This window comes from Entelurus aequoreus, linkage group LG03, assembly GCF_033978785.1.
Source record: "Entelurus aequoreus isolate RoL-2023_Sb linkage group LG03, RoL_Eaeq_v1.1, whole genome shotgun sequence".
NCBI lineage: Eukaryota > Metazoa > Chordata > Actinopteri > Syngnathiformes > Syngnathidae > Entelurus > Entelurus aequoreus.
Window position 1 is genome coordinate 29,191,613 of NC_084733.1, and position 18,661 is coordinate 29,210,273.

Here is an 18,661-nt window from a genome sequence, read left to right on the forward strand (position 1 = left end):
GATAGACAGACAACATTTACACACTAGGACCACACAGAGAATCACTAACAATCAAATAAAAAGCAAGGCAGACACTCTGCTTTGCATTATGGCAGGAGCTCTGTGCTCTTGTGTCGTCCTTTTGTGTTTCCCTCTTGTTTTCATGTGTTAATATATATATATATATATATATTTTTGCCTTTTGTTTCGGGACCCTTTGGGACTGTGTGACAAGGGGTGGCACTTTCGTGACTTCTGCGGTGCTTTTTTGTGGACTTCTGGATCTGCCTCCCGGGAGCCTTTTGGCCATTGAGACCAGATGCTGGGTCTCTGCCACACCAGAGTCTGTTTGGAGAGACTGGAGGAGATGCAGATGAAGAGAAAGGGCTGTGGAGCTAGCACTGAGCGCCTGGACGGACAGGCTTCACAGTGTCTTGGCTGAATGATCAGGTATCGGACACCTCAGTCTCCTTGGACGTATCCTCGCTCATCCATGCGGACTGGACACTGGCCGAGAGTTGGTGGGCGGCCGAGAGTGGAGTCGGCTCTCTTGGTTGCTTTGTTGGGTCTGCTCCTGTCGCTGGCCATGCTCCCTACACCCCAGCAGACGATGGCGTGGAACACCGCAGAGTCCACCACAGTGTACATGTTTCTTTTACTTTTTATTTCATAGCTGTATGTAGAAATGGCTGGTTGCATCAGCTCTGCTCTTTTAATGTCTTTAATGTCCTTTGTGGTCTTTGATGTTTGATGTTTCCCTCTTACACACATGTAAAAGGGATGTGTGCTATGGCTATGAGTTGTTTTTTCCCTTGGCCTCAGTCTGGACCCCCTGTCCAGGGGCCCAGGCTTAGACCGATTATTTTTTTTCTCACCCCCCCATTGTTTACCTGTATCTCACCTTTTTTGTAAGGGGCGCCGGAAGTTGGCAGACCTGTCAGCGATCCTGTTCTGTCTCCCTGTAATGTTTGTCTGATCTTGAATGGGATTGTGCTGAAAATTGTCATTTCCCCTCGGGGATTAATAAAGAATTTCTGATTCTGATTATGGGCGGAAGGCGGGATACACCCTGGACAAGTCACCACCTCATCGCAGGGCCAACACAGATAGACAGACAACATTCACACTCACATTCACACACTAGGGCCACACAGAGAATCACTAACAAATAAAAAGCAAGACAGACACTCTGCTTTGCATTATGGGAAGAAGGCGGTGTACACCCTGGACAAGTCGCCACTTCATCGCAGGGCCAACACAGATAGACAACATTCACACTCACACACTAGGGCCACACAGAGAATCACTAACAATCAAATAAAAAGCAAGACAGACACTCGGCTTTGCATTATGGTCGGAAGGCGTGATACACCCTGGACAAGTTGCCACCTCATCGCAGGGCCAACACAGACAACATTCACACTCACATTCACACTAGGGCCACACAGAATCACTAACTATCAAATAAAAAGCAATTTATTTTTTTTATAAACAATTTTTCCTGTATAAGCATACTACAGTTTATACATCATGTCACACAGTTCCATGGAAACAATATTTTTGTGACAGTTTTTAATTGCACTTTAGCATTCAAGCAACAATCCAACACAATCCTGCCTGGTTGTTTATGCAACATTACTGCAGAAGAAAATACAGTTTGAAAAAAAGCAGCAATATAATTCCTTAGACGCAAGCGGTGATTAAAGATGTCTGGCAGAAACTGGTTTTGATTCGTTTGAAGGTTTCTCAGTCATGCTTCAGCTTCCTAATCTTTCCCTTATGGCGGTCAATCTCTCGCTGAAGGCGTTCAATATCCTTTTTGTGGTGGTCGATTTCCTCCTGGTGGTGCTTTCTCCTTGTGCCTGGTTGTGCAGGTATGGCAAACATACAGGTGATGTGGGAGAAGACACTTGCAAAGGACCAAAGGTACAAAAACCAAACAAAAACACGTACCTCATCGGACTGCCGATATTATCGGCCGATAAATGCTTTAAAATGTAATATCGGAAATGATCGGTATCGGTTTCAAAATTATCGGTATCTGTTTCAAAAAGTAAAATGTATGACTTTTTAAAACGCCGCTGTATACACGGATGTAGGGAGATGTACAGAGCGCCAATAAACCTTAAAGGCACTGCCTTTGCGTGCCGGCCCAGTCACATAATATCTACGGCTTTTCACACACACAAGTGGATGCCATGCATACTTGGTCAACAGCCATACAGGTCACACTGAGGGTAGCCGTATTAACAACTTTAACACTGTTACAAATATGCGCCACACTGTGAACCCACACCAAAAAAGAATGACAAACACATTTCGGGAGAACATCCGTACCGTAACACAACATAAAAACAACAGAACAAATACCCAGAACCCCTTGCAGCACTAACTCTTCCGGGACGTTACAATATACACCCCCCGCCCCCTCAACCCCGCCCACCTCAACCCCCTCATGCTCTCTCAGGGCGTGGCGAAGTTGATAGAGTGGCTGTGGCAGCAATCGGAGTGTTGCTGGTTACTGGGGTTCAATTCCCACCTTCTACCTTCCTAGTCACGTCTGTTGTGTCCTTGGGCAAGACACTTCACCCTTTGCCTCTGATGGCTGCTGGTTAGCGCCTTGCATGGCAGCTCCCGCCATCAGTGTGTGAATGTGTGTGTGAATGGGTAAATGTGGAAATACTGTCAAAGCGCTTTGAGTACCTTGAAGGTAGAAAAGCGCTATACAAGTACAACCCATTTATCATTTATTATTTATCAGGGAGAGCATTTCCCAAATTCCAAGCTGCTGTTTTGAGGCATATTAAAAAAAAAAAAAGCACTTTGTGACTTCAATAATAAATATGGCAGTGCCATTTTGGCTTTTTTTCCCCATAACTTGAGTTGATTTCTTTTGGAAAACCTTGTTACATCCAGCAGGGCATCACAACAAAATTAGGCATAATAATGTGTTAATTCCACGACTGTATATATCGGTATCGGTTGATATCGGAATCTGTAATTAAGAGTTGGACAATATCGGAATATCAGATATCGGCAAAAAAGTCATTATCGGACATCTCTAGTGAAAACCATTTCAGGCGACTACCTCTTGAAGCTCATTGAGAGAATGCCAAGAGTGTGCAAAAAAAAGTCATCAGAGCAAAGGGTGGCTGTTATAAAGAAACTACAATATAAAACATGTTTTCAGTTATTTCACCTTTGTATGTTAAGTACATAAACTCTGCATGTGTTCATTCATAGTTGTGATGCCTTCAGTGACAATCTACAATGTAAATAGTCATGAAAATAAAGAAAACGCATTGAATGAAAAGGTGTGTCCAAACTTTTGGCCTGTACTGTATGTCGTGCGTGCAATACAAACTGTGCTGCTTTTATTTTGAAAAGTGTTATTTATGGGCGTATGTCCGTGTGCAACCTGTGAGTGAAGGTGCACAGCGACAAGTGATGCCCGATTACCCCCGAGACGCTAAAAAGAGAAAAGTTGATGACGAATGCCATGTTTTCAACAAGACACGGACTGCCAAGTATTTCTTTACAGAAATTAAAGGTAAAGCCGTGTGCTTAATTTGTGGTACACAGGTTGCTGTGTTTAAAGAATATAATTTGAATCACCACTACACGACGAAGCACAAGGAAAAATACCGGAATCTGTCTGATGAAGCGCGCGCAAGGGAGGCTGATGCGTTGATGGTAAAACTGCAAACCCAACAAGCACTTTTTGCCAAATTTCACACCCCCAGAGATGCAGCTGTCAGGACAAGTTTCGTCATTTCTCACAAAATCGCCAGAAAAAGTAAGGCGTTTTCTGACGGAGAGTTTATTAAGGAGTGCTTATTGGACTCTGAGGCGCTGATATGCCCGGAGAAGAGGGGCGCATTTGAGAACGTGTCACTCTCCCGACGCACTTTAACGAGGCGGGTCGGGACCATCGCTGGAAATTTGGAGTTTCAGCTGAAGAACAGAACGGCCGACTTTGACAGTTTTTCGCTGGCTTTGGATGAGAGCTGCGATGTACTTGACACCTCCCAGCTGCTCATCTTCTTACGTGGGATAACTGCAGACTTTCAAATCACAGAGTAGCTGGCAGCCATGCAGTCAATTAAAGAGACAACCACAGGTAATGACTTGTTCACATAGGTAAATGCATGTTTGGACATGTTAGGTCTGAAATGGGACAAGCTGGCAGGTGTGACAACAGATGGTTGTCCAAATCTGACGGGGAAAAATGTTGGAATTTTAAAGAGGATGTAGGATAAAGTGACAGAAATTGACATTTTTGCATTGTATTATACATCAGGAAGTGTTGTGTAAGACAGTGTTAAAAAATAAAACCATCAAAAGCAATCTGCTTTCGTATAAAGTTAAGTTAGGTTAAATGAAATTATTATTATTATTATCATTATTTATATTACGGTATATCAAAAATAATTTGAGCAAAATTCAATTGAAATATTGTCGGTGTGGCCCTCCAGCAGTGCTCGGGTTGCTCATGCGGCCCCCGGTAAAAAATTAATTGCCCACCTCTGCTCTAGCCTTTAAATAGACCCGCCCCCCCTTTTAGACCAGTTGATCTGCCATCTCTTTTCTGCTCTGCCCCCCTTTCCTACGTGGAAAGGTTATCGGGTAACCACAGATGAAGTTCTGGCTGTTCTAAGTCGGGACCCAGGGTGGACCACTCATCTGTGCATCAGTTGGGGACGTCTCTGCGCTGCTGACTTGTCTCCACTCAAGATGATCCCCTGCAGGCCCCACTATGGACTGGACTCTCACACTATTAACTAGATCCACTCGACATCCATTGCACCGGTCGTCCAGGGGTGGGGTCCCTATACCTACCTACCTACCTATATGTGCGGTCCCCTCCAAGGTTTCTCATTGTATCCCATTGGGTTGAGTTTTTCCTTGCCCTGATGTGGGATCTGAGCCGAGGATGTCGTTGTGGCTTGTGCAACCCTTTGAGACACTCGTGATTTAGGGCTATATAAATAAACTTTGATTGATTGATTGATGGGACTGTTTTGAATATGTTCTTCTTTCCTTAGACCTACAGTAGGAAGGGGTTTCATATGTTGCTATTTAGAGTGGCACTTTCCATTATTTTTTAGCAGATTGCATTATAGTGCATAATAAACTCTTACATGCATTTTAAACATTCTGTCTGCTGTCGGGCTTTGCCTTTTAAACTATTTTAACCTGAGCAGTACGCCAATAATAAAGATATAAACGTTAAGATACCGCATATGTGCAAACGTGTACAAGTGTGACAAATAAAGCTCATTGACAGGTAATTTAAATGCTACATTTTGATGAGGAAAACCATCTGAAATATAATAACGCAGACCTGAGTGTATTTGTGTTAATAGCTGTTAAATGCATGTAAAGCATATCCAAATTGTAACTATTTAAAAGTGACTAAGCTCCATCACCTGAGTCATATAATGCATTTTTAATAGGGTTTTTAGCACATCAGCCCTTTGTTAGAACATGATGGCGTCCCTTTTCCCATTTGAATGTGCGCCGCAGCCTTTTTGGCGAGGTGTGCCAAAGAACAGGTTGTTCTCTGCCTCTCTCCTCTTTCGCCTTTTTTTTGTGTGTGTGTCTTACTTCCTGACAGATGCTGCATTCATCGGCAGCGTTAACAAGACAGGCCTGAGAATGAAAGTGCAAACGCGTGCTGCTGATATATCATCCCCTTACCAGCTGTTCTTCGGTTGGGAAGTCTGTCCACCAATCACTGGGCTGGGGCCACAGGAAGTTGCCATCTGCGGGCTCCATGGTGACGGACTTTTGAGGGTCTGTTGACGAAGAAAGGACGGTACATGTGTAGCGGGGTCAATTATGTCATGTAAATAATGCATAATGTTTTATTATTGTTATAATTACACAAAATGTGTAAGTTACATGTCAATACCTGAAGGTTGTTCAATGTTTTGTCAATGTGGAACCATTGTCTCGTTGTCCCTGCTACTGCAATAATTGCTGTGACACCTGTCTTTGTATGCGCTGGACACGCCTTTCTACTTCCCTTTTGTCCACGATAACGGGAAAGGTAGGCGTCCATGTGACGACAGAAAAGTGTCTCATTAAGAATTTAAAGGCCTACTGAAACCCACTACTACCGACCACGAAGTCTGATAGTTTATACATCAATGATGAAATCTTAACATTGCAACACATGCCAATACGGCCGGGTTAACTTATAAAGTGCAATTTTAAATTTCCCGGGAAACTTCCGCTTGAAAACATCTAGGTATGATGACGTATGCGCGTGACGTCAATGGTTGAAGCGGAAGTATTGGGACACATTGTATCCCAATACAAACAGCTCTGTTTTCATCGCAAAATTCCACAGTATTCTGGACATCTGTGTTGGTGAATCTTTTGCAATTTGTTCAATTAACAATGGAGACTGCAAAAAAGAAAGCTGTAGGTGGGATCGGTGTATTAGCGGCCGGCTGCAGCAACACAACCAGGAGGACTTTCAGTTGGATAGCAGACGCGCTATCCGACGTTAGCCGCCGACCGCATCGATGATCGGGTGAAGTCCTTCGTCGCGCCGTCGATCGCTGGAACGCAGGTGAGCACGGGTGTTGATGAGCAGATGAGGGCTGGCGTAGGTGGAGCGCTAATGTTTTTATCATAGCTCTGACGAGGTCCCGTAGCTAAGTTAGCTTCAATGGCGTCGTTAGCAACAGCATTGCTAGGCTTCGACAGACGGCACAGCATTAACCGTGTGGTTACAGGTCCAGTGTTTGGTTTGGTGTCTCCTGATAGTAGTATTGTTGATCTTCTGTCTATCCTTCCAGTCAGGGGCTTATTTATTTTGTTTCTATCTGCAGTTAAGCACGATGCTATCACATTAGCTCCGTAGCTAAAGTGCTTCACCGATGTATTGTCATGGAGATAAAAGTCACTGTGAATGTCCATTTCGCGTTCTCGACTCTCATTTTCAAGAGGATATAGTATCCGAGGTGGTTTAAAATACAAATCCGTGATCCACAATAGAAAAAGGAGAAAGTGTGGAATCCAATGAATCCTTGTACCTAAGTTACGGTCAGAGCGAAAAAAGATACGTCCTGCACTGCACTCTAGTCCTTCACTCTCACGTTCCTCATCCACAAATCTTTCATCCTCGCTCAAATTAATGGGGTAAGCGTCGCTTTCTCGGTCCGAATCGCTCTTGCTGCTGGTGTAAACAATGGGGAAATGTGAGGAGCCCTTCAACCTGCGACGTCACGCTACTTCCGGTACAGGCAAGGCTTTTTTTTATCAGCGACCAAGAGTTGCGAACTTTATCGTCAATGTTCTCTACTAAATCCTTTCAGCAAAAATATGGCAATATCGCGAAATGATCAAGTATGACACATAGAATGGATCTGCTATCCCCGTTTAAATAAAAAAAAATCATTTCAGTAGGCCTTTCATGTTCACTATTTTTTGAGCCAAAGCACATTTTTTTTAATAAAGAAAATACGGAGGCACGCCACGAGCAGGGCGGTATAGCTCGGTTGGTAGAGTGGCCGTGCCAGCAACTTGAGGGTTCCAGGTTCGATCCCCGCTTCTGCCATTCTAGTCACTGCCATTGTGTCCTTGGGCAAGACACTTTACCCACCTGCTCCCAGTGCCACCCACACTGGTTTAAATGTAACTTAGATATTGGGTTTTACTTTGTAAAAGCGCTTTGAGTCACTAGAGAAAAGCGCTATATACATATAATTCACTTCAAGAGCAGAAAATGTTAAAAAATGAAACTCCACCAGGTTGTCGTGCTTTATTTTGAGTTTGTTGTTGTTTTCCTGTGTGTAGTGTTTTAGTTCCTATTTTGCGCTGTTATTTTGGTGGCTCTTCCTGTAGCAGCTTCACGCCTTCCTTTGAGTGCTATTGCCTGACCTGCTTTCTATTGGCAAACAAGACTATTTCAGTTGTGCGGACGCTTTCCTTCTTTGTGGGGACAGTGCTGATTGTCATGTTGTGTACGGGTGTACTTTGCGGACGTCGTCTCTGCTCCACACGCTGTAAGTCTTTGCTGTCGTCCAGCATTCGGTTTTTGTTTACTTTGTAGACAGTTCAGTTTTACTTTCGCTCTGCATTGCCATCCCTATGCTTCATCGCCTTTCCCTTTCCGTTTTGTTCATTTTTTGGTTAAAGCGTTACATACCTTTTTACCTGCACGCCGTCTCCCGCTGTGCTCTGCATATTGGGATCACGACAAACCATCCTCGACGCGTTTCGCCTTCTACAAAGCAAGGAACTACCTGCGGCCACCTACTGATAAGGAGTTCTACATGGTTACCCTTCCAAGCTCTATACCGCACAGACACTAGACAACGGCATATTATTTGCAGATTATAATTATTGATTTGCAAATAATATATTTTGGACCGATTAGGTGAAGTTTCATAATTTCCCACGGCACACCAGACAATATCTCACGGCACACTAGTGTGCCAGGGCACAGTGGTTGAAAAACACTGGTGTAAGAAACATTTTGACAACATGTTCACTCAATTCTACGGGGCGGTATAGCTCGGTTGGTTGAGTGGCCGTGCCAGCAACTTGAGGGTTCCAGGTTTGATCCCCGCTTCCGCCATCCTAAGTCACTTCCGTTGTGTCCTTGCTTTACCCACCTGCTCCCAGTGCCACCCACACTGGTTTAAATGTAACTTAGATATTGGGTTTCACTATGTAAAAGCGCTTTGAGTCAATAGAGAAAAGCGCTATATAAATATAATTCACTTCACTTCACTTCACACTACACAACGCAGAGGAAAAGACCACCGGTTACACATGAGGGAGGAAGAGGGCAGATGGAGTCAAGATTGTCTACAAAGGTGAATAATACAATATTTTGATACCTTGTTTTTTTGTTTTTTTTTAAAAAGCACAGTTTGAAATGCCTTAAAAAGCCACACAATATGGAGTCATAAACAAAAAAAAAGTACTCCTGTTATTTTTTTGCAGGTGTTCGTTCTTGCCACAAGAGGGAGTCAAAGCGCCATAAAAACATTGGGTTTTTATAGATAACATGAATAAAATATTTGCAGTTTTTCCTCATCTGCAACAACACTACCACCAAAGTGAAGGTGGACTCACATTGTGTGGTCTTTATTGGGAAAAAAACATGTGTTGAACAAAAATATTAGGTAACACTTTAGTATGGGAAAATATTCACCATTAATTATTTGCTTTTTAACATAGATAGATAGATAGATAGTACTTTATTGATTCCTTCAGGAGAGTTCCCTCAGGAAAATTTTAACATGCAAATTAGTAACATATTGGCTCTTAATTAGTCATTATTAAGTACTTATTAATGCCTTATTCTGCATGGCCTTATTATACAACCAGTAAGCCATTAACTAAGAGTCTTCCCTCAATAACCTAACCCAAACCCTAACCCTTATATGTTCCCCTAGTGTCCAAATAACTCTAAATTAAGTCTTTGTTACTTAGAATATGTTCCCCATACTAAAGTGTTACCAAATATTAATATAAAACTATTGATATTTTTGTACTGCAATGCAATTGAATACAGCTAGTTGACTAAAAATGATCGATCATTTTTAATTAGATTTGTTTTATTATGTTATGTTATCACGGTGTCACAGGGGTTAGTGCGTGCGCCTCACAATACGAAGGTCCTGGGTTCGATCCTGAGCTCGGGGTATTTCTGTGTGGAGTTTGCATGTTCTCCCCGTGACTGCGTGGGTTTCCTCCGGGTACTCCGGCTTTCTCCCACTTCCAAAGACATGCACCTGGGGAAAGGTTGATTGGCAACACTAAATTGGCACTAGTGTGTGAATGTGAGTGTGAATGTTGTCTGTCTATCTGTGTTGGCCCTGTGATAAGGTGGCGACTTGTCCAGGGTGTACCCCGCCTTCTGCCCGAATGCAGCTGGGATAGGCTCCAGCACCCCCTGCCCCTCCGAAGGGACAAGCGGTAGAAAATGGATGGATGGATGTTATTTTAATTTTTAATTTTTATACAACTTCACACAAAAGAGTGAGCCTACGTTGAAACTAATACATGTGTAAGTGAATGATCACCGATGCAGTGGAAGCCAACACGTTGCCATTAAAAGCTCTTTGCCAGGGTTCTTAATTGGCATGTGCACGTATGCATACGACACACGGGATGCTAATTGTGACCCGAGGCCATTGTACATCAACCTCCAACTGACACAAGATGACAGCACATACCTCGGACCTATTTTACGCCCAGCGTGTTGCAGCCCCCGTTCATTGTCCCTAAAGCCTGTGACAACTATTAGAGCTTATTAGCTTCCTGTGGCTCAAGCTATGAAAAAAAAATGTTCTGGCCTGTCAAAACAACAAAGGGTGTACTTTGTAATTTGTTGACACTCTCACATTAGAAGAGACACGTTGTGTGACATGCACGAGAACATTTAGAACGAGTGGCGCTCTTCAACAATGCACTTAGAAAACGTAGACCAAGTTAAAACTATGTTTTGGACCAACATGTAACAATCACAAAATGCACACTTACTAACCCTAAATGGAACTAACTCTACCCCTAACCCATAGGCAAAAGGAAACACAGATGATATAACCCAGGGGTGTCAAACTCATTTTAGATCGGGGGCCACATGGAGAAAAATCTACTCCCAAGTGGGCTGGTCTGGTAAAATCACAGCACGATAACTTAAAAATAAAGACAACTTCAGATTGTTTTCTTTGTTTAAAAATACAACAAGTACAAATGTACAAATCATAATGTTGTTAGTTTTTTTTTTTACACTTACAAGTTGCGGTTAATCATTTTTGTCGTTATTTATATTTTCTGAATAAATTATGTGATAATGTTTATCCGTCAACTCATTGGTGTCCATCAAGATAAAAAAGTATATCAAAATCAAATTACAGGATGTTATTTATGTAGTTTGATCATTTTTCTCAACTGTTGTACTAACATCATGTTGTTTATTTTGTACATATGTAGAATCATCTACAAAGATACGACAAATTGCTATTACGATATCCAGTGGACACATTTAAAACTGCTGTTTCTTTCATTAAAACATTTTAGGTACATTTTTATACTTGGCAAACTCATCCCGCGGGCCGGATAAAACCTGTTCGCAGGCCGGATTGGGCCGTACGTTTGACACCCCTGATCTAACCTAAGTGATATGCTTGCATGACAAAGATAGAAACTCAAAAATAGCTGTGTGTAAAAGAAACTTAATATAGTACATTTTTAAACAATTAATAAGGTACTGCTATATGTTTTGCTATAATGTCGTTTAGCATTCCCCGAGAAGTAAGGACAGGGGCGCTGGTCTAAACTATGAAGTATTTCACTAAACAAAAAATGAGCTCAATAGTAATGGCCTGACACAACAAATAAAATGTAGCAAAAATAAAACTAAGTGGCCTAGCTAAGACTAACAAAAAAACTCAACATGAAAGAAGCAAAGCAAAAGTGCAAGCACAAAGCAGTCCAAGTGAGAACTTGACAGTACACCTCACAAAACACAACAACTGATTTCAGGTTTGCCACAGCTTAGTTCCATAACCCTTACGGTGGGTGAAGCGAGAAACAGAGGAGTACATGTGTGCCCTCAGTTAAGAACTGGAGAAATGGCTGCCGGGGTCCCCCCAGCCAGCGATGAAAAGCAGAAAGTGGCATGTAGATGGAGGTCGCTTGAGGTTTACACGTCATCGCCACAGGTGACGAAGAGGAAAGCAATGACAGTGAGTAGGCCGACAAGGACGACGACCGTGGGTTGGCCACTTCCAACTATGGGTCTGGTACTCTTGCAGCCAGTGAGGACGAAGGTCTGGAGGATACCAGGATTGGCATAATCCATCCATCCATCCATTTTCTACCGCTTGTTCCCTTTGGGGTCGCGGGGGGCGCTGGAGCCTATCTCAGCTACAATCGGGTGGAAGGCAGGGTGTACCCTGGACAAGTCGCCACCTCATCGCAGGGCCAACACAGATAGACAGACAACATTCACACTCACATTCACACACTAGGGCCAATTTAGTGTTGCCAATCAACCTATCCCCAGGTGCATGTCTTTGGAGGTGGGAGGAAGCTGGCATAATAATAATAATAATAATACATTTTATTTATAAGGCGCCTTTCTGGGCACTCAAGGACACCGTACAAAGTCAAAACAATAAAATCAAATTGGATAAAAACAACAACAACAACAACAAAGATAGAGAAGATAAGATGATTACAATAAATAAGCAGTCAGGAATAGGTGTGTTTTGAGTCTTGATTTGAAGAGGGATATTGAGTCTAAGTTACGAAGGTCTGGTGGTAAAGAGTTCCAAAAATGTGGGGCAGAGCGGCTGAAAGCTCGGGGCACCCATGGTGGACAGTTTAAATAAGAGGACAGTGAGATGGATGGATGAAGAAGATCTTAGGGAACGTGAGGGCGTGGCGACATGGAGCATGTCAGAGAGAGCATGCTTGCACTTGCAGAAGCCAAAGAGGTGGGTCATTTGGGGCATTGTTTTTAAGTTTGTAAGGCATTTTGTGTTGCATTTGTTTTATGTAAGAAAAGTACTTTGTAATGGAAATTTGATTGATTGATTGATTAAGGCTATGTCTACACTAAGCCGGATAACCCAGCCAGCTTCATAACAACCGGAGCTAACCACCGGAAAGATGGAGGCGAGTCATCCAGACATGCCTGTGTTTCTCATTCTTCTACATGAACAGACGCTTGTGGAAATCACACATGAATACCTTAAGCTAAGGGAACGCGTGATTGCAGCTATTTCGGATACTACACATCTCAGACGGCAAGAGAACTCTCGAATGTCCGGGTCAGCTGTGATTCTACTTACCGAAAAACTTTGTCCATTTGTAGAAAGGGGAGACAAGGAGAATGCGGGCACCCGTGGATGTGATAAAAAAGGTAGCGTGTGCTTTGTATTACCTGGCCGTCGAGTGAAGACTACGGGAAACATCGAATACATTTGGACTGGCAAAGCAGACTGTATCAGTTATTGTCCGCCATGTATGTCGTGGACTCAACTACTAGGTCCAGCGTATATAAAGTTACCAAAAACGAATGGACAATGAAGGTGAAGGCAAAAGAGTGAGGAGTGCCCTGACCAGATATCTAGAGCCCTAGATTGATTGATGTAAAATGTTCTTTATCACATTGTTTACTTACACGTTTCCAATAAAGATTGTATTACTTTATGATGGCTCAGGTGTGATTCGCTACAATAGGGCCCCACAGCAAACTGGATTCCAATGAATTAAAATACCACAACACTGGATATTGTTCAAATAAGTTCAATTTAATTTAATTACTTGCACACAAAGCAACACTGGAGGTGACTATGCCGTGTGCATTTTCTACTAGGTCGTGTTGCGCCGGCGGACAAAGGCGGAGAGAGTGTCTTAAATGACCATTGTATGTGTGTGGACAAGGATAAGGTTAGGTGGGATTTGCCCTGGATAAGCTTAGTGTAGAGGCGGCTTAAGGGTCCAGGGATGGTGGAGGGAGGTTTGGAGTAAAGTCGAAGGTCCATCTATGTCTAACCATCCAGCCCGAACCAACAGCGACTGTATTCCAGGGTTTCCATGGAGCTGGGACGTCTGGGCTTTGGACTGACATTGAGCAAGAATCAGAAGACGCTGAGCTTTGGTCTGCCATGGAGCTGGAACTTGAAGTGTAGCCAGAACTGGTGTAAGGGCTAACATTGAGTCGAAACTGGAGGAGTCCATTCTTGGAACCAGACCTGAAACTGGAGGTGACCTGCACTTGGTCTGGCGTGGTGATCCAACGTCTGACTGGAGCAGAATGGGAGGAGGGAGTGACTGCACTTTGGGTTGGCATTGCAGAGGTAACAGAGATGGGGAGACACATTTTGGGGCTGAGATCTGGCTTTGTAGTTAACATGTGATAACACCGATCGACAAAGGCGGGGAAATCCATTGTACTGTAAAAGTTCGAAACGAACACCTCATTTCTGTGGACAAGCTGCTCGCTCCAGGCGGCCAATTCCAAAAATAAGGAAGTTAAAATTGTCCTCACCGGGTACCTATTTTCTGGTTGGCTCATTCTGTTCTGTTTTGCTTTGATGTTGTTTAGCAATACACCAGCAAGCAATACTGGTCTAGACAATAATGTCTTTGATTAAACAAAAGATGCGCTCGCTAGGAGCATCATGATGCACAAAAAATACAAATAGTAAAACTACAGGGGAATGCTACGCTATAGGGCTAATAAAAAGAACCTCATCCTGGATACAGAAAGGAAAGCAAAACAACTGAAATGAAGAACAAATATCCAGCAATTAGCTGAAAGCCCGGTTGAGCAAAGCTGTGCTCTATTTACTAATCAGCACTTGGTGTGCTCCGAACACCCACAACCAGAGCAAAGTTGCAGCATATGGTGCAAAAGAGGAAACAGAACTGACAAAATAAAGGCACAAAACAGGAAACCATAGAGAAACAGAGAAAACCCTAACCAAATCCCACGGCACAGACGAGTACATTTAAGGAAAAAAATGTAACCCCAAACGTTATTAGATTTGTTTGACTTGATTTTTTTTGGTAATATGTACTAATAACATATTAAAATATACCAGTATACAGTTGTCCCTCGACATATCGCGCCTAAAGTTTGCTGCTTTACTCTATTGATATTTTTATTTACTCTTTTAAACATTCATCCATCCATCCATTTTCCTATCCCAGCTTCACTCGGGCGGAAGGCGGGGTACACCCTGGACAAGTCGCCACCTCATCGCAGGGCCAACACAGATAGACAGACAACAATCACACACTAGGGCCAATTTAGTGTTGCCAATCAACCTATCCCCAGGTGAATGTCTTTGGAGGTGGGAGGAAGCCGGAGTGCCTGGAGGGAACCCACGCACTCATGGGGAGAACATGCAAACGCCACACAGAAAGACCTCGAGCCCAGGGATCGAACATATTCTACAAAATGTTGGCCTAAAGTTAAAGTCCCAATGATTGTAACACACACAAAATTATCCTCTGCATTTGACCCATCCCCATGTCCAACCCCTGGGAGGTGAGGGGAGCAGTGAGCATCAGCGGTGGCCGCGCTCGGAAATCATTTTGGTGATTTAACCCCCCAATTCCAACCCTTGATGCAGAGGCAATGGGTCCCATTTTTTAAGTCTTTGGTATGACTCGGCCGGGGTTTGAACTCACTACCTTCCAGTCTCAGGGCGGACACTCTAACCACAAGGCCACTGAGCAGGTCTAAGGTCTAAAGTAAATATCTAAGCATACAAAAAGGCTTCATGTACTCGGGTTGTAATTTCTGTGAGACAGTTTGGGGCAGGGGTCACCAACCTTTTTGAAACCAAGGGCTACTTCTTGGGTACTGATTAATGCGAAGGGCTACCAGTTATATACACACTTAAATAAATTGCCAGAAGTAGCCAATTTGCTCTATTTACCTTTAACTCTGTTAATATTAATAATTAATGATATTTATCTTTGTGGAAACACTGATCATCTTAATGATTTCTCACAATAAATATATATAGAAACAGATAAATATCAATATGCAACACTTTATTTTTATATTTTCTCTAAGTGCACATTTTTCAAATTGAACATTTTCAAATGATCACTTCTAAGACAGTCTTGTGAAATCACAATATCCCATTTTAACTAGCTAGCCACTAACATTTTTTTAACAAATCATGAATTACTTTGCACCATGTTTGTACAAATAATATCTCATGTAAAATACAAAAGTAAACTCTCAAATTTTTAAATCATGTCACACTTCGAACTGGACACCAAATCTGTTATCTGTTTCTTTGTCAGTTAGTGGGAAGCCTGGCATTGCATGCTGTTAACTAGTGTGTTGTACTCTGGTGTATAACTTGACACTGCAACTCTGAGTGAGTCTTGCAGATGTGCATCAGTGAGGCGTGTTCTGTGTTTGTTCTTGATGAAGTTCATGTCAGAAAAGGCTGATTCACAAAGACAAGATTTGTCCTCATTGTTTGCGGAACCTTCTTAATCTTTTGGACATATTTTCACAGCAATCTGGCCTTAAGCTTAATTATGATAAATGTAAAATGTTAAGGATCGGAAATCTAAAGGGAACGTCCTTTCGAATGGAATGCAACGTGACTGTTTTGTGGACAGATGGACCAGTTAACATACTTGGTGTTGTTGTCCCAGAAAATCTGGAAGATCCAGGCTCAGTAAATTATGATAATCGACTAAGAAAGCTGGACAAAAGTATGCAATTATGGAAAGGGAAATCCCTAACCTTGTATGGTAAAATGTCTATTGCCAACTTGTTAATTATTCCTCAATTTATTTATTAGTTTTTGTCATTACCAGCTCCATCACAAAACTTTTTTAAGATTTATGAGCGGAGGGTCTTCGATTTTGTCTGGAACGGCAAACCAGAAAAGATTAAAAAAAAGGTTTTGTACAAAGAGTATGAATATGGGGGCCTGGAACTTCTCAACCTTGAAGCTATGTGTCTGTCTTTAAAAGCATCAATTGTTCCAAAGATGTATTTAAACATTGAGTGGTACACAAATGTCCTGTTGGACAAAAAACATGTACTGTATCAAAAGAAATTGTATCCTTTTTTACAAGTGATCCCCTCCCAGAGAGTCTGCTGGGAAACATGGCGGGGTTCATAAAGGAAACAATCCACTCATAGTGGTGTTTTCAATTTTATGTGCCAGAAAAAAGAGACAATATATTGCAGCAGTTAATATGGATGAACTCTAATATTGTAATAGATGGAAAGCCTTTCTTTTGGAAAAATATGTTTGAAAGAGGAATCATTTTTGTCAATGATATTATCAATGAGAATGGTAAAATTATGAAGTATGATGAATTTAGAGCTATGTATGGTGATGCTTGCTCAAGCTTTTCATTTTATCAACTAACTGGAGTAATTGGGAAAGAATGGAAACAAATAATTAATAATGGAACTACTAAATTATTAGTTTGTAAACCTCTAATAAGAAATTCTAGTTGGCAAAAAGGAACTAAAATAAATAGAAAAATATATAATTTTTATTTAATAAAGAAATCTTTGAAGGCTGCCTCATACAACACAAATGGAAAATGGGAGGACTTTTTTGACTGCCCGTTGCCATGGGATGCCATATTCAAACTAATCTATAAAACCACTATCGATGTGCAAAATCGTTATTTTCAAATTAAAATTATTTATAACTTCTTACCCACAGGGAAAATGTTAAAATTATGGAATATGACAGAGTCAGATGATTGCCGATTTTGTTGTCAGGAGCCTGAATCCACCCTGCATTTGTTTTGGTATTGTCATATTGTGTCTTTGTTTTGGGTGGAAGTTGAAAAAATATGTTTAAGGATTGTTTTGTTTATGAAGCTTAATGTGGTTTCTGTAATTTTAGGAGAGTTCATTGACAATCATGATTTGGTCAATTTAATTATAGTACTCAGTAAAAGGTTTATTTTTAAGGCCAAAAACAGATATTCACTTAGTATTACTCTCTTTAAAACATTTATTCAGTATTTTCTAATTTTAGAAAGTTACATGGTTGAAAACGATAATGATGCCAAAAAACATTAAAAAAAAGATGAGAAGTCCTCAAAGGCTTATTTTGAAAGTATAATTATGTTTATAGATTATATGATATCTGTTGTTGTGTTCCCTCATTTGAGTGACCTGGACATAATCTGGACTGTACATAAATGCTTATTTTGGAAATGTAATTTTGTTTATAAATTATATGCAATCTGTTGTGTTCCCTAATTTTTTTCTGTGTACATGAATGAAGGTGTGTGTTGCTGAGTCCGACTTGGACATTATCTGGACTGGGCCTGGTTTAAAAAACCCTTTAAACAAATCTAATTTCATTGACAACCTGGTCTGTTGAAGATAAGGCCCTTTTTTAAAAAATAAAATAAAATAAGATAAATAAATAAAAAACATTTTCTTGGATAAAAAAGAAAGTAAAACAATATAAAAATAATTACATAAAAAATAGTAATTAATGAAAATGTTAGTGGACCAGCAGCCTATACAATCATGTGTGCTTCAGGGACTGTTTCCCTTGCAGATGTGTTGTCTATGTTGTGTTCAGGGACTGTGTCCCTTGCAGATGTGTTGTGGGAACCAGAATATTGGTAGCAGAAAGAAATAACCCCTTTTGTGTGAGTGGGTGTGGATGAGTGTGCATGGGGGAGGTTGTTTGGGTTGATGCACTGATTGAAAGTGTATATTGTGTTTTTTCTATGTAGATTTAATTTTGAAAAAAAAAAAAAATTTTTATTTTTTTTTTATTTTTTTTTAAATTTTTTTTTAATTTATTTTTTTTTTAGAACAGGCCCGCGGGCGACTCATCTGGTCCTTACGGGCGACCTGGTGCCCGCGGGCACCACGTTGGTGACCCCTGGTTTGGGGCCACCGGTGGAGACGAAACCGATCAAAGCCCACAGTTCAGTATTATGGCCACTGATTTGTTCTGCCTTAGGCAGGATTGCCAAAGGTTAAACGTGAGTAAAGGTGGATATGTGGGTGATATTTCATGTCACTCATACTGGTAAAAACTGTATTAAGAAGGAAAGCCATGAATCGTTTTGTTTTATGCTCCTGTTATGAAAATATTTGATTTATAATTAATAATTAGAGAGTTTAGTGTAGTATAGTAAATGTTATTTTATTTACTGGTGGGCAAAAATTTAA